The following is a 13,101-nucleotide window of genomic DNA, read 5'->3' as shown; positions in this document are numbered from 1 at the left end:
ACAAATGATGCTGAGATACCACGCATATAGAATGAGGTCAGACCTTTGCCTTAGACCATACACAGAAATTAAAAATTGATTAAAGAGCTACATGCAGGGACTACCTTGGTGGTCCAGTAGCTGAGACTCTGTGCTCCCAATGCAAGGGGCCCAGGTTCAATCCTCAGTCAGGGAACTAGATCCCGTGTGCCACAGTTAAGGGCTGGCACGTGCAACTAAAGATCCCACATGCTGCAACAAAGACTGAAGATCCCATGTGCCACAATTAAGAACCAGTGCAGCCAAAATAAAGAAATAAGTGAACAAATTTATTTTCAAAAAAGACCTAAATGCAAAAACAAAAACTCTTGAGAAAAAGCACAGGTAAAATTTCATAATTTTAAATTTGGCAAAGATTCTTAGATGACACCAAAAGCATAAACAAAAGAAAAGATAGACAAGTTGTACCTTATGAGAACTAAAAGCTTCTGTGTTTCCACGGACCCCATCAAGGGAGTGAAAAGACAACCCACAGAATGGGAGAAAATATTTGCAAATCATGAATCTGATAATGTGTATCCAGAATATATAAGGAACTGTTACAACTCAATATTTTAAAAGATAAATACTCCAGCTATCAAAATGGGTAAAAAAGCTGAATAGACACTTCTTCAAGGAAGACATACCAATGGTCAATAAGCACATTAAATGACTTCTGACATCATTAGTAATTAGGAAAATGAAAAACCACTTCACACTCAATTAGATGGCTAGTATTAAAAAGCGAGATAATAACAACTGTTGATAAGTATGTGGAGAAACTGAAACATTCATACACTGCTGATGGGAATGTAAAATGGTGCAGCTGCTTTTGGAAACCATCTGACAGTTTCTCAAATGATTGTAATTAGAGTTACTGAGCAATTCCACTCCAAGGTATATGCCCAAGAGAAATGAACACATATGTCCACATAAAAACCTGTATATGAATGTTTATGTCAGCAATTCCCATAATAGTCTAATGATGTTGAAACAACCCAAATGTCCACCAACTGATAAACTGACAAAATGTAGTATATTCACACAATGAAGTATCAATATTATTCGGCCATGAAGAGGAATTAAGTACTTGACACATGCCACAACAGGACTAACCTTGAAAACATTTGCTAACTGAAAGAGCCAGTCATTAAAAGACAACACACTATATGATCCCATTCGTATGAATGTTCAGAACAGGGAAGTCTGGAGAGAAAGCAGAATAATGGTTGCTTTAGAACTCAGGGGGAGAGAGAGAGAGAGAAAATGAAATAAGGAGATAGCTAAAGGGCATGGAGTTTCTTTCTGAGGTGATGAAAATGTTCTAAAGTTGGTGTGGTCAAGGCTGCTTTTGAATTGTGCTCTTTAAATGGGTGAATCCTATGGTATGTAAACTGTATTTCAAGAAAACTGTTTTTAAAATATAAAGCAGAAGAGGAGGACAGAGAAGTCAAAGAGAGTCAAAGAACCCTTCTTGGGTTTGAGGAGAAATATAAGAAATGTGGGTGGCTTCTAGAAGCTGAGAAAGACCCCTGGCTGACAACCAAGGAAATGACAACCTCGGTCACAAAACTTTATTGAACTCAATTCTACCAACACTTGAGTATGCCTAGAAGCAGACTCTCCCCAGAACCTCCAGGTAAGAGCCCAGATCACATGACATCTTAATTCTGACCTCTTGAGAACCTTCACAGAGCACCAGCTGAGCTGGCCAGGAGTTCTGACTTACAGAACTTTGGGCGCTGTTTTAAGCTGCTGAGTTTGTGGTAATTCATTATGGCAACAACAGAAAGCTAATATAGGACTCCTTTCAAGTTCTCTCTTCTGGGGACCTTTGCAAGTATGTTCTAATGCCTAGAAGCTGTGACTCTGTTCATTAGGTAACTTCCCTCTCATCAGTTAGGTCTCAGCTTTCACTCTTTCTAAAGTAGTACCTACCCCAACCAACCCAAACCTCACCTCCACCCCCAGCCCACAATTATTTCTCCATATCCTATTTCTAACAAGGGAGGGTAAGGAAAGGTATGCAGAAGAGTTAACCAAGCAGGCCTGAGCTGCTCAAATCATGCACGCTCTCATTTTCAGAAGGGCCTGCTCGTGTGGCTAAGTCTTGGCCAGCTCCTGGGAACCGAGGTCTTAGGAGTGCCCTTCCAGACTAACTGGTAAGGGTGTTCTGTGTGCTTGGAGTCTTGATCCACATTGTGCCAACCTGTCTGAACAGTTTGTGCAGACTGTGCACTGTATGCTGTGTGCTGTGCAAGGTCCGGTGAATACTGCTTTCTTTCTGGGGGTCAGTCATAAAGGTGCTTGTGCCTGTGTGACCAGCCTCCAATAAAAACCCTGGAATCTTAGTCTTACGCGAACTTCCCCAACAGAAAACTTCACACCTGGTGCTAGAGTTTGCTGCTGAGGGATTAAAAGCATCCTGTCAAGCACTGGGAGACAGCTTTTGGAAGCTCACGTCTGGTATCCTCCAAATTCTGCTCAACGCACTGTTTTCCTTCATCGATCCCGTTTCACTGTTTCCTTTCACTGTAATAAAACAACCAGCAATACAGGAGTTCTTCAAGTGCTTCTGTGAATTACAAGACCTGGGGAGCAGTCCTAGGGTCTACCCATACAGGATGTGATTACAAAGGGGTAGCATAAGGGAGCTCTTAGTAATAGTTCAGTATTTTGACTGTAGTGGTGGTTATAGGAATCTACATATGTAATAAAATGGCATAGAACTATAATACACATTAAAGATGTCAACTTACTACAACTGTACTACAGCTAGCTATGTAAGACATAACCACTGGGGCAAACTAGGTGAAAAGAATACAGGACCTCTCTAGATTATTTTTGCAACTTCCTGTTAATCTGTAATTTCAAATTAAAACAAAAAAAAATTCCACTTAAAATCTATTAAATAAAAACACCTATGACTGAACAGGGAAGCCTGGCATGCTGCAGTCCACGGGGTCACAAAGAGTCGGACACGACTGGGCGACTGAACAACAACATGATTGAACCAATGTGTATCAGACAGTTGTACATAGCACTTAGATCACTTCTGTTACTAAGTATGGAAAACAAAGCAAGCAAGTAAGCCACCAAAAAGAACGTACATCCCATGATCTGAAGGTTGTGCAGTGGTAATGAAGCTGTTCTGATGGGCAAAGCACGTACAGTCAGCACACTCAGGTTAGACATCAGAGCTACAGAGACCCCATACCCTCTTCAGCTAGGGAGAAACACAGGGGATCAATTCTGAGACTCAATTCTGTCTTTCCTGGGCAGAAAGACCTATCCCTTCCCAGACGGGCCACAACCCAGAGGTAAACTACCATCAGTACTGCACCCAGGAGGGAGGTCAGGGGGACCACACCCAGCTCCTTTCTGAGCTCTGCACACCAACAAGTAGACTTTTACTGAGCAACCTAGGCATAGAAAATGCGTAATTCAACTGGCCTACTCATACCAGGGAGGATGGAGCAAGAATGATCTCTACTGCTGAGACAGCCAAGACTGCTGTGAGTTCTGCCACAGGGCTGGGACTCTGGACTGAGGTATCCTGAAAAGAGCCAGGAGTCGAGTCCACAGAGGTGTGTCTGTTCTTCCTTAAGGCTCTGCATGCAAACCAGGTTCATTTCATAAAACCAAATCAAAAAATACTCTAGATCTGAGTAGCTTCCCACTATCTTCCTTGTGAGAGGCCTGCTTCCTTTTCTTAGGTTCAATGTCTTGTCCTCACAGATCATTCCTCTGGGATTTACAGAAAACATCCAATCAACTCTACTAAAACAATAAACTATCCTTGAACCTCAGTTAAGAAACGGAATTTAAAGTTAAGCTTTTCCCCTTAAATTTGTTTTGTTTTTCTAGTTACAGAACTAAAAGATGGTTACTCTGAAAAACCTAAGATATATACACCCATAGAAAATAAAGAAAACATTACTCCAAGACAGTCACTATGTTCTCATAGTGCTTTCTCTACTCATCATGACCTCATTTATTTATTCAACAAATATTTACATACTGATTTATACTATGTGACAGGCACTTAGGATACAAATAAAAGTAAAAATAATGTTTCAGTTCTCATAGCACTTACTGTCTAGAAAATGTGACTATATACCTAAAAGCCCTGAAAGAAGAAATGAAAACACTATGAACATTGAGGAATTAATTTTAAAATTACTAAATTTCATAAAAGAATTTTTATTTATATGAAAAAGCTATATTTGTGTACATGAAATCTATAAAACTCTTATAATAACCTAACTATAAATTAGGAAATATAAAGAGATCTCATTCCCAATAGTATCAAAATGTTAAAACTTCTAGGAACTAGTTTAATAAGAAAATTAGGGACTTTCCCTGGAGGTGCAGTGGTTAAGACTCTGTGCTTTCACTGTGTGTGTGTAGGGGGGGTGGATGGGTTGGGGGGAGTCAATCCCTGCTTGAGGAACTAATATCCTGCATGTCGCACGGCTTGCTGTGTGTGTGTGTGTGTGTGTGTGTGTGTGTGTGTAATAAAAGTAATTATTTATCTGCATAAAAATACTGGGATATAGAGAAGCCTTAAGTAGTTGGCAAGACATACCAAGACACAGTATGAGAAAATTAAATATTTTATAAATGAGCAAATGTTTCCAAATTTTTAAGTTTTCTATAAATAACAATAAAATTCCAAAAGACTCTTTTGAACTTGACAAAATTATTCCATATTTGGGGACTTCCCAGCAGTTAGGACTCCACGTTTCCACCGTCCACTACACAGGGCGAGCGACAAATCCTCGTCAGGGAACGAAGATTCTACATACCAAATAACACAGTCAAAAAAAAATTCCATGTTCTATCAGCAATAATACATAGGCAAGAATTTTTTTAAATATTCTAAATTAATTTATTTACTGAATTTTAATTTCCTGCAAACTAGTTGAAACAGTGTGAACTTAGGAACAGAACTAGCACAGTTGAATTCACAAATGAATTACTAAAATTACATAATTTATTACTAATATAATATAATATTTAATATATTCTATGCCTCTAATATAATAATTAGAGGAAGGAGAAGGGAAGAATGTTCAATAAACAATGTTGGAATTACTGGTCAGCAATCTAGCACTCCCCAAAGTTAACTACAGGTACCATAAAGAGTTAAAGTTCTTTAAAGACAAGTGAAAAAATAGAAAGAACTAAAATTAAGTATTTATGAAACTTCTAAAGACGTGAGGGCTATCTAAGCTTACAAGCTGCAGGAGAAATCAGAAAGGAAACAGATTTGAAGAACTAAAGTGAAACATCTACCTAGTTTTTAAAAGGTCCCATCTTAGAACCAAAATACAAAGGCAAATAAGAGACCAGGAAGACTATTTTGAGTAAAGAGGATAAGAGAGTATTTTATCATATTTATAAATTATATTAATAAAATTTATAAATCTCAGGATTTGAGCAGACCATTCGCAAAATGGAAATAGCTTCCTAGGAACAAACATGGAATATCAAAGGGTGTATGCCTTGTCAACTTTGATTTATATCCCCAAACTGGTCTTACAAAAAGGTCATACCTATTTACATTCCCACCTACAATGATCTACTTTGCCAAAAACTCATAAAAGCTACATTATTAGTCTTTAATCGCTGCCAATCTGAGAGGCAAAAAAGGAGAAGCAGTTCTTGTTTTAACATATATGTCCTTAAATTAACCATCTTTATAGATATTTATTGGTCATTAGCATGCTTTCTCTGAAGAATTAAACTGTTCCTGTTCTTTGCTCATTTTCTCTGACATCTTTTTTCCTTTAACAGGTGCTCTTTTTATGTCCTCTTTTAGTCCTTGACATTACATGTTATCAAGATACTATAAGTTTAATCAAAGACTGTATACACGTTTCACTGACTTTCATAGCATGAAATACACTGCCTCCAAAATGAATGTGAATGTCACACAGAGAATTAGTGGCAGAGTTCCAATGTTAAATACAACAAGACAAAGTATCCAAACACCCAAATAATTTCAAACGATAATCAACCCCATGGAGTATAATGTAGTTTATGTTGTTGAAATGAGCAGAGCCAGCAGAGCAGCATTCTTAAGGAATGAATTCCAGGCAACAATCTTCTATTGTACTGTCACACCCTCGTCAGTGAAGTGAAATTAGGACTCCAATCTGAGCGTGCCATTCCCGAGGTGAGTAACTCAAAATTACACGCAAAATAACCTGGCTGCTCAGTCTACTTCTACCAGGCTCCATCCCTTCTTCTTCCACAGAAGCAGCCATTTCTCAGCTGGTCAATAAAAAAAGTAACAGCAAACTACAATACATAAAGGTGGCTTCAGTGATCAAAGGGTTTTAGCTTTGCTGCAGCCATTTCATCCTTTGCCAGTTGCTATCACTGGGCTAGACATAAATGTATCTATGAGATAAGAGAAGTACAAAAAACAACTGCCTGGAATGAAATGTATTTATTCAGACTTGTTAGAGGGCTCAGTCAAATAAATATTTGTATTATATTCTAAGCTTGTGAGAAAAATGCCTTGTTGTGTAAGAATAAATTAAACTGCAGAAACTTTCAAAAGCTGCTAAAACCATCCCATCTGCTATAGGTTGAATTGTGACCTCCCAAAAGACAGGTTGGACCCCAATAATGTGAATGTGACTAGATTTGGAAACAATGTCTTTGCAAATGTAATTAACATGAAGTCATACTGGATTAGAGTGGGCCCTAAATCCAATGACTGGTATCCTTACAGAAGGCCCTGGGAGAGACAGAAACACGCAGAGGCCACGTGGCCACAGAGGCAGAGACTGGAAGAACATAGCTACAAGCCAAGAAACTCCAAGGCCTGCAGCAACCATCTTCCCTACAGCCTTGGGAGAGAGCACCGCCCTTGCTTTTGGACGTCTAGCCTCCAGAACTACAAAAAAAACACATTAATTTCTGTTGTTTTAAGCACCTAGTTTGTGGTAATTTGTTACAGTAGTCCTGTAAACCAATTACAACTGTTGTAAATTCCAAAAATAATTGAAAGAAATGAGTCTTTCACTAGTTGACACAGACCTGTGGATCCACAGCATCACCTCCTCTTTACAAATAGGCTGATCACACATCCCAGTTAATGAGAATAGTCCTGGCATAAAAGCATCCCTTTGGTTCTCAACAGTGACCTGTTTTTGATAACAAGGTACACAGTCATCCTATTCATGAACAAGTCTAGAACACCCTTCTGTTCATCTGCCTTCAAATCCCACCCTATTTCAAATGTCTGACTCCCCTTTCCCCACCGACAGAATAATTCCATCTCTCGGGCTCCTGTAGCATTTTCTTAAAGATTCATTTACTTATTTGTTGGCTGTGTCAGGTTTTAGTTGCGGCACATGGGATCTTCGCTGCAGGCTCTTTGGCTGCAGCACAAGGACGCTTCAGTTGCGGTGCACCAGCTCCGCTGTTCCGCGGCAGCATGTGGGGTCTCAGTTCCCTGACCAAGGAGCAAACCCAAGTCCCCGGCACTGCAAGCCAGATTCTCAACCAGGGAAGTCTCCCTAGAGCATTTTATAACTACAGCTATTACAACACTCATGTTCTATGACATTTACTTGCTAACTTGTCCATTCCATGTGTGTAGACAACACAGTACCAGGAACACAATGAGTATTCAATAGGTACCTTCTAGATTTATTAAATGATTTATTCATAAGACTCACAAAGTACTTGCTTAGAGAGTTTTCTTCCCCTTTTGTCCCATGTGAAAATTTTTTTTAAAAAAGAAAATCTCAACTAAAATGGGTATCAGGAAGGCTTGTAAAGGGAGCTCTCACGTGCTACTACTACTCTCATCATCCTCATCATCAATTACCTCAGACAGGAAGACATCAATTACCCTTTGGGAAAGGCGTCAGTTACTGACTGCAACAGGAAGAGATGTACCTTGTACTCCCACACAGGAAGTACACTACTTTATTACGTCAGCAGGAGAAAGACTTCCTTCTTTCCCAGCAACCGGCCAGCCAAAAGAAATGCTGTAGCTCAACCAATGAGAAGCTAGGGTTACCTGAGCTTTTACTTTCCTCCAATGAACTTTCATTTTTCCTTACTGATGATGACTTCCTTTCCTGTCCCCCCTTCTTACCATAGAAGCCTTCCATGTTGTGTAACCTCTCAAAGTATCTCTTTGTCGGAAGAGATGCTGCCTGATTGATGAATCATTTGATAAAGCCAATTAGATCTTCATTTACTCAGCTAAATTTTGGTTTTAACACCCCTATATACTCTAGCGTTGAACTGTAGGAGGTAGGAGAAACTTAAACAGCCAAACAACTAACTTATAAGGCAGTGGTTCTCATATTTTAGCATGCATAAGTATCATGCTTGGAAGACTTGTTACAACATGGATTCAGGTGGTCTGGGGGTAGGGAGGGCCTGAGAATTTGCATTCTTAACAAGTTTCCAGGTGATGTGGCTAGGGGCTCCTTGAAAACCACTGCTCTAAATTAAAGTAACTTTCCCTGATGGCTCAGACAATAAAGAATCTGCCTGCATCGTGAGAGACCCGGGTTTGATCTCCGGGTTGGGAGGATCCCCTGGAGAAAGGAATGGCTACCTGCTCCAGTATTCTTGCCTGGAGAATTCCACGGACAGAGCCTGGCTATAAAGTAAGCACCACAATTATGAAAAGATTAATTTATTCTTATAACTTCATTCCTAGCGGGAAACTCTTTCCTGAATATGACAAAGTAGCTTGTGGCAGACCAACATTGCTGCTGAGCATTAGGAAAGTCAGCAACATTTTAAAAACCAATGTTTAAATGCATCAGAAAGCAGCTGAAGCAACCAAGACTAGAAGGCTCTGGATTCTGGAAAAAGGGAGGAACTGTAGAGAATCCAAATGAGGTACTGATGATTCTGGGGCAAAAAGCTGAGAATCAAGACTTTCCTTCTGCAGAGGAACCATGAGAGTTTTTGGTAGAGATGAAAAGCAAGACTCCACGGGTCAAGATCCCAATGAAAGAGGAGAGTTGAAGAACCAGGCCTGACAAAAGGCTGGCCTTCTCCTGAAGATATTTACCAAATTCTGCAGTTGCACAAGAAGGCTTCAAAACAAAACTAAAAGCCCCTGAAAATCAAGAGTAGAGTTTTCAACAATCTCACTGCTCTCTGCAAAGATTAGAGCAGAGAAGCTACCAGGAGGGATTCCTGTGAATTTATGAGAGTATCAGTTGGAAGCCCTGGATGGCTGGCTACTTGCTAACATTAAAGGCAAACAGCATTAAAGACAAACTAGAGAGAATCCCTGCCGTACCAAACCGGCAGCACAGCCTCAACCATCAGCTCAGTCCCTAACAGGATTAGGTGATGAGCCCCTACTCTACCTGACTAGCAAAAAGGATGAGGGATTTCCCTCTGAAAAAGAGCAGCAGCATCTGGAACTTCATTTTATTCATAACGCTCAGCATTCCTATAACTGAAAACCAAAAGGAAAAAACAGAAACAGATGTTCAGATAATCTAGACATTGAAGTTAACAGAAAGACTTTTAAATAACGATGGCTTAAATTTAAATTTCCTATTTTAAAAAACAGGGGAAGAAAGAGGAAAGAACATATAAAAAGAAGAATTTCAACTGAGAACTGGAATCTATAAGAATCAAATTGAAATTCTAGATCTGAAAAGTATCTTAACTAAAACTAAGAATTCAAAGGGTAGATTTAGGCACAGATCAAGGACCTCCCTGGTGGTCCAGTGGTTAAGACTCCACACTTGCACTGCAGCAGACACGGGCTCGATCCCTGGTGGGGGAACAAAGATCCTCCATGCCACATGGTGTGGCCAAAAAAAGGAAAAGGAGATCGGGGAACACTGTGTGAAAGTCTACCAGGTGTGTAACTAGAGGGTAGAAGTAATACTAAGAGGAAAGAATGAAAGTTTCCAAACATAGTAACAATTACACCAATAGACTAACTATTCTAATTTAAAGACTAAAATTGTCAGACTAAACAAATAAAAAACTAAATCTAACTTCATGATGCTTTTCTAGGATAAAGAAGGTTGGAACATATAAGGATAGAAAAAAAGATACAGCATGCAACATTCATCAAGAGAAAGCAAAGAAAGCTATACTGGTATCAAAGTAGACTTTAAGGCAAAAAGCACTACTAATGATTCCAGGATAACAGTGTCAAGCCACCAAGAAAATTTTTTTTCTTTTTATTTTTTCAAAGAAAATTCTAATGTGAGCCAAGCAGTTAGAAATTAGTCATCACTGGGAGCTAAGAACACACTGGCTGAAACCAATTTTGTTTAGGAAATCTATGACAGCTCAAAGAAGGACAGAACTACAAAGTAACATGGAGCTTAAATACCAGTCTTCTTTGCAATACAATAAAACCCACATATGTACCTTATGGTGAGTTCTGAAATGCTTACACAAAATGTTAAAATCACTTTAAAATCACGAAATAACAGCTAGACAGTTGAAGACCACACACACACACACACACACACACACACACACACAGAAAAGGCAATGTACTGAAAAGGTAAAAATTCTTCTTTAGGGAAACAGCCTACAACCTCTCACGGGTAACATCAACAACAAAATCTGCCTGCAATCTGTCCTCAAGCACATGTAAGAATAAAAGTAGGCTCCTGAAATGAACTTATTTACAAAACAGAAATAGTCACAGATGTAGAAAACAAACTTACTGTTACCAGGGGGGAGAAGAGGAGAGGGATAAACTGGGAGGTTGGGACCTACATACACACATATTATAAAACAGGTAACCAACAAGGACCTACGGTATAGCACAGGGCACTCTGTTCACTACTCTGTAATGGCCTATATGGGAAAAGAAATTGAAAACTGATTCGCTTTGCTGTACACTTGAAACTAGCACAACACTGTAAATCAACTATATGTCAATAAAAGATAAGATAAAGGGGCTTCTCTGGTGGCCCAGCAGTTAAGAATCCTGCCTGGCAACACAAGGGACACGGGTTTGATCCCTGGTTTGGGAAGATCCCACATGCTGCAGGGCAGTTAAGCCTATGCACCACAACTGCTGCTGCTGCTGCTGCTAAGTCGCTTCAGTCGTGTCCGACTCTGTGCGACCCCAAAAGATGGCAGCCCACCAGGCTTTCCCATCCCTGGGATTCTCCAGGCAAGAACACTGGAGTGGGTTGCCATTTCCTTCTCCAACGCATGAAAGTGAAAAGTGAAAGTGAAGTCGCTCAGTCATGTCCGACTCTTCGTGACCCCATGGACTGCAGCCCACCAGGCTCCTCCGTCCATGGGATTTTCCAGGCAAGAGGACTGGAGTGGGGTGCCATCGCCTTCTCCAATGCACCACAACTACTGAAGCCCAATGCCTCAAACCTGGGCTCTGCAACAGAAGCAGCCACGGCAATGGAAGCCCAAGCCCACAACTAGAGTAGCCCCCCACTCTCCACAACTACAGAATGCCCACCTGCAGCAATGAAGACCCAGCACAGCCATAAATAAAATTTTTTTAAAAATAAAATGAAAGTAGGCTTTGGGAGAAAGTGGTGTCTCCATACAGCTGACATTCAGAGGACTTAAATATTGAATTGCAATACTGTCTTTCATCAGACATTCTATTTCCTGGAGCAGGTGTTCTGTAAACATCACATGATGTTCTATAAAGGTATCAGCAGCTAGCATATGGTATGAAAATACTTTGCCATCTGATTATTGCTTATAAATGATATTTAAGACGTGTCCATTCACAACTATACTACATTTGAAACTCCAGACAAATGACATCTACACACTTATCACACTACTGTACCAACCACAAAGGCTAATTAATTTCTATAAATAAAAATGTAATCCAATTCACTAAGTAAAAGCCAAGCATATTACTTCCTAATACATTAATTATAATGGATTTTGGACACTGTTTCATCAGCCTACTTTTTTTTGTTGTTGTTTTCACAATTTTATTTTGTATTCTTCTTATAATATCCTATTCAAAGCTTAGGTCACTAGCCCAACTAATTTTTCAGGAACCTATTTAACTACAATGACAAAAGTGCTATGGAAATGCAATTAAGGAAACACCATGTTACGTAACTATATTTAGACAAGGACAGTTCCACCCATTGTTTACTAACAAGGATGAATAAGGATGTTCTCTACTCTTCAGTTCCGTAGGCTAGGTCACAATTTACAATATCCTGGAGGAACTATATTACCATACTTCAAAATAAAATGATGTGAAATTAAACTGGAATAGTCTCAATATGAAAACTCACAATAAATAATGGTTTACTTATCTGTACAACTCTAAAATGCAATACAATTCCTAATAAAACACAAAATGAGATTAATAATGCATAACAATATCATAACAATAATAACACCTCACAATATCACTATAAAAGTATAACCTAAATGTGTCCTAAATTGTAGCAGTGGGATCACCAGCTAAAGTTTTACTCTAAAATATAAATATAGACCTCTCTTTCCAGAATGGCACACTATCTTTAGAATTATATAATCGTGGTTTTCCTGCTCTCGAGACAAATTTATAACAAATAAAAAAAAAAGAAAAAGTATACGCATTTCAGATATACACAAACGCATAAAATAATATTCCCATTTCTCTAATCCTGACAGATGCCTAGAAGGCGTATTTTTTCCCAGCTGTACAGACTATGGAACTTGCAGCTCTCAGCTCATTTTCTGGATGAAGGTTCAGAATGGTTCAAGGCCCTGTTGCAGGGATGGGTTATAATACTTGCCAATGTGTTTACCTCTACTGAGTGTATCGTGTAGCCCCACCTGCGGGCCCAGACTAGCCCACCTCAAGTGTTACAGTAGGGTCACAGGTGTGGACCACTCAGTCTGTCAGATTACTGAAGTTAAATTTTACATAAATTCAAATCTCCATCACTTCTTGTATGACCTGGAACAAGTTACTGCTCTGAATCACATTTCTTTATATTTTCTTTTAAGAAAGGGAATAAAGAAGAAGGACGACACTGTGACAATGCATGTAAAGAGCTTGTAATCAGCACATGCCTGGCTCATGCTAGCACTTGGTAAGCTTGAACTAATTACTTAAAAGGTCAA

The 13,101-nt window shown here is 39.3% G+C and overlaps 2 protein-coding genes across 10 annotated transcripts in view; both read right to left on the bottom strand.

The window, feature by feature from the left end:
- The window catches only part of KCTD7 (potassium channel tetramerization domain containing 7), a 49,853-nt gene that overhangs the window by 10,833 nt on the left and 25,919 nt on the right, over nucleotides 1–13,101 (bottom strand). The window lies entirely within an intron of this gene.
- RABGEF1 (RAB guanine nucleotide exchange factor 1) overlaps nucleotides 1–13,101 on the bottom strand; it is a 47,943-nt gene that overhangs the window by 30,802 nt on the left and 4,040 nt on the right. For 3 of the 9 annotated variants that reach the window (XM_042240020.1, XM_042240021.1, XM_060405864.1), the window contains exon 2: nucleotides 2,406–2,550. The exons of the other annotated variants lie outside the window; for them this stretch is intronic. The gene's annotated coding sequence lies outside the window, so the exon portion shown is untranslated. The remainder of the gene's footprint in view (nucleotides 1–2,405; nucleotides 2,551–13,101) is intronic. 9 annotated transcript variants of the gene reach the window in all.

This window comes from Ovis aries, chromosome 24, assembly GCF_016772045.2.
Source record: "Ovis aries strain OAR_USU_Benz2616 breed Rambouillet chromosome 24, ARS-UI_Ramb_v3.0, whole genome shotgun sequence".
NCBI classification, from domain to species: domain Eukaryota; kingdom Metazoa; phylum Chordata; class Mammalia; order Artiodactyla; family Bovidae; genus Ovis; species Ovis aries.
Note: the sequence above shows the minus strand (reverse complement) of the source record. Positions and strands in the feature narration are given on the sequence as shown.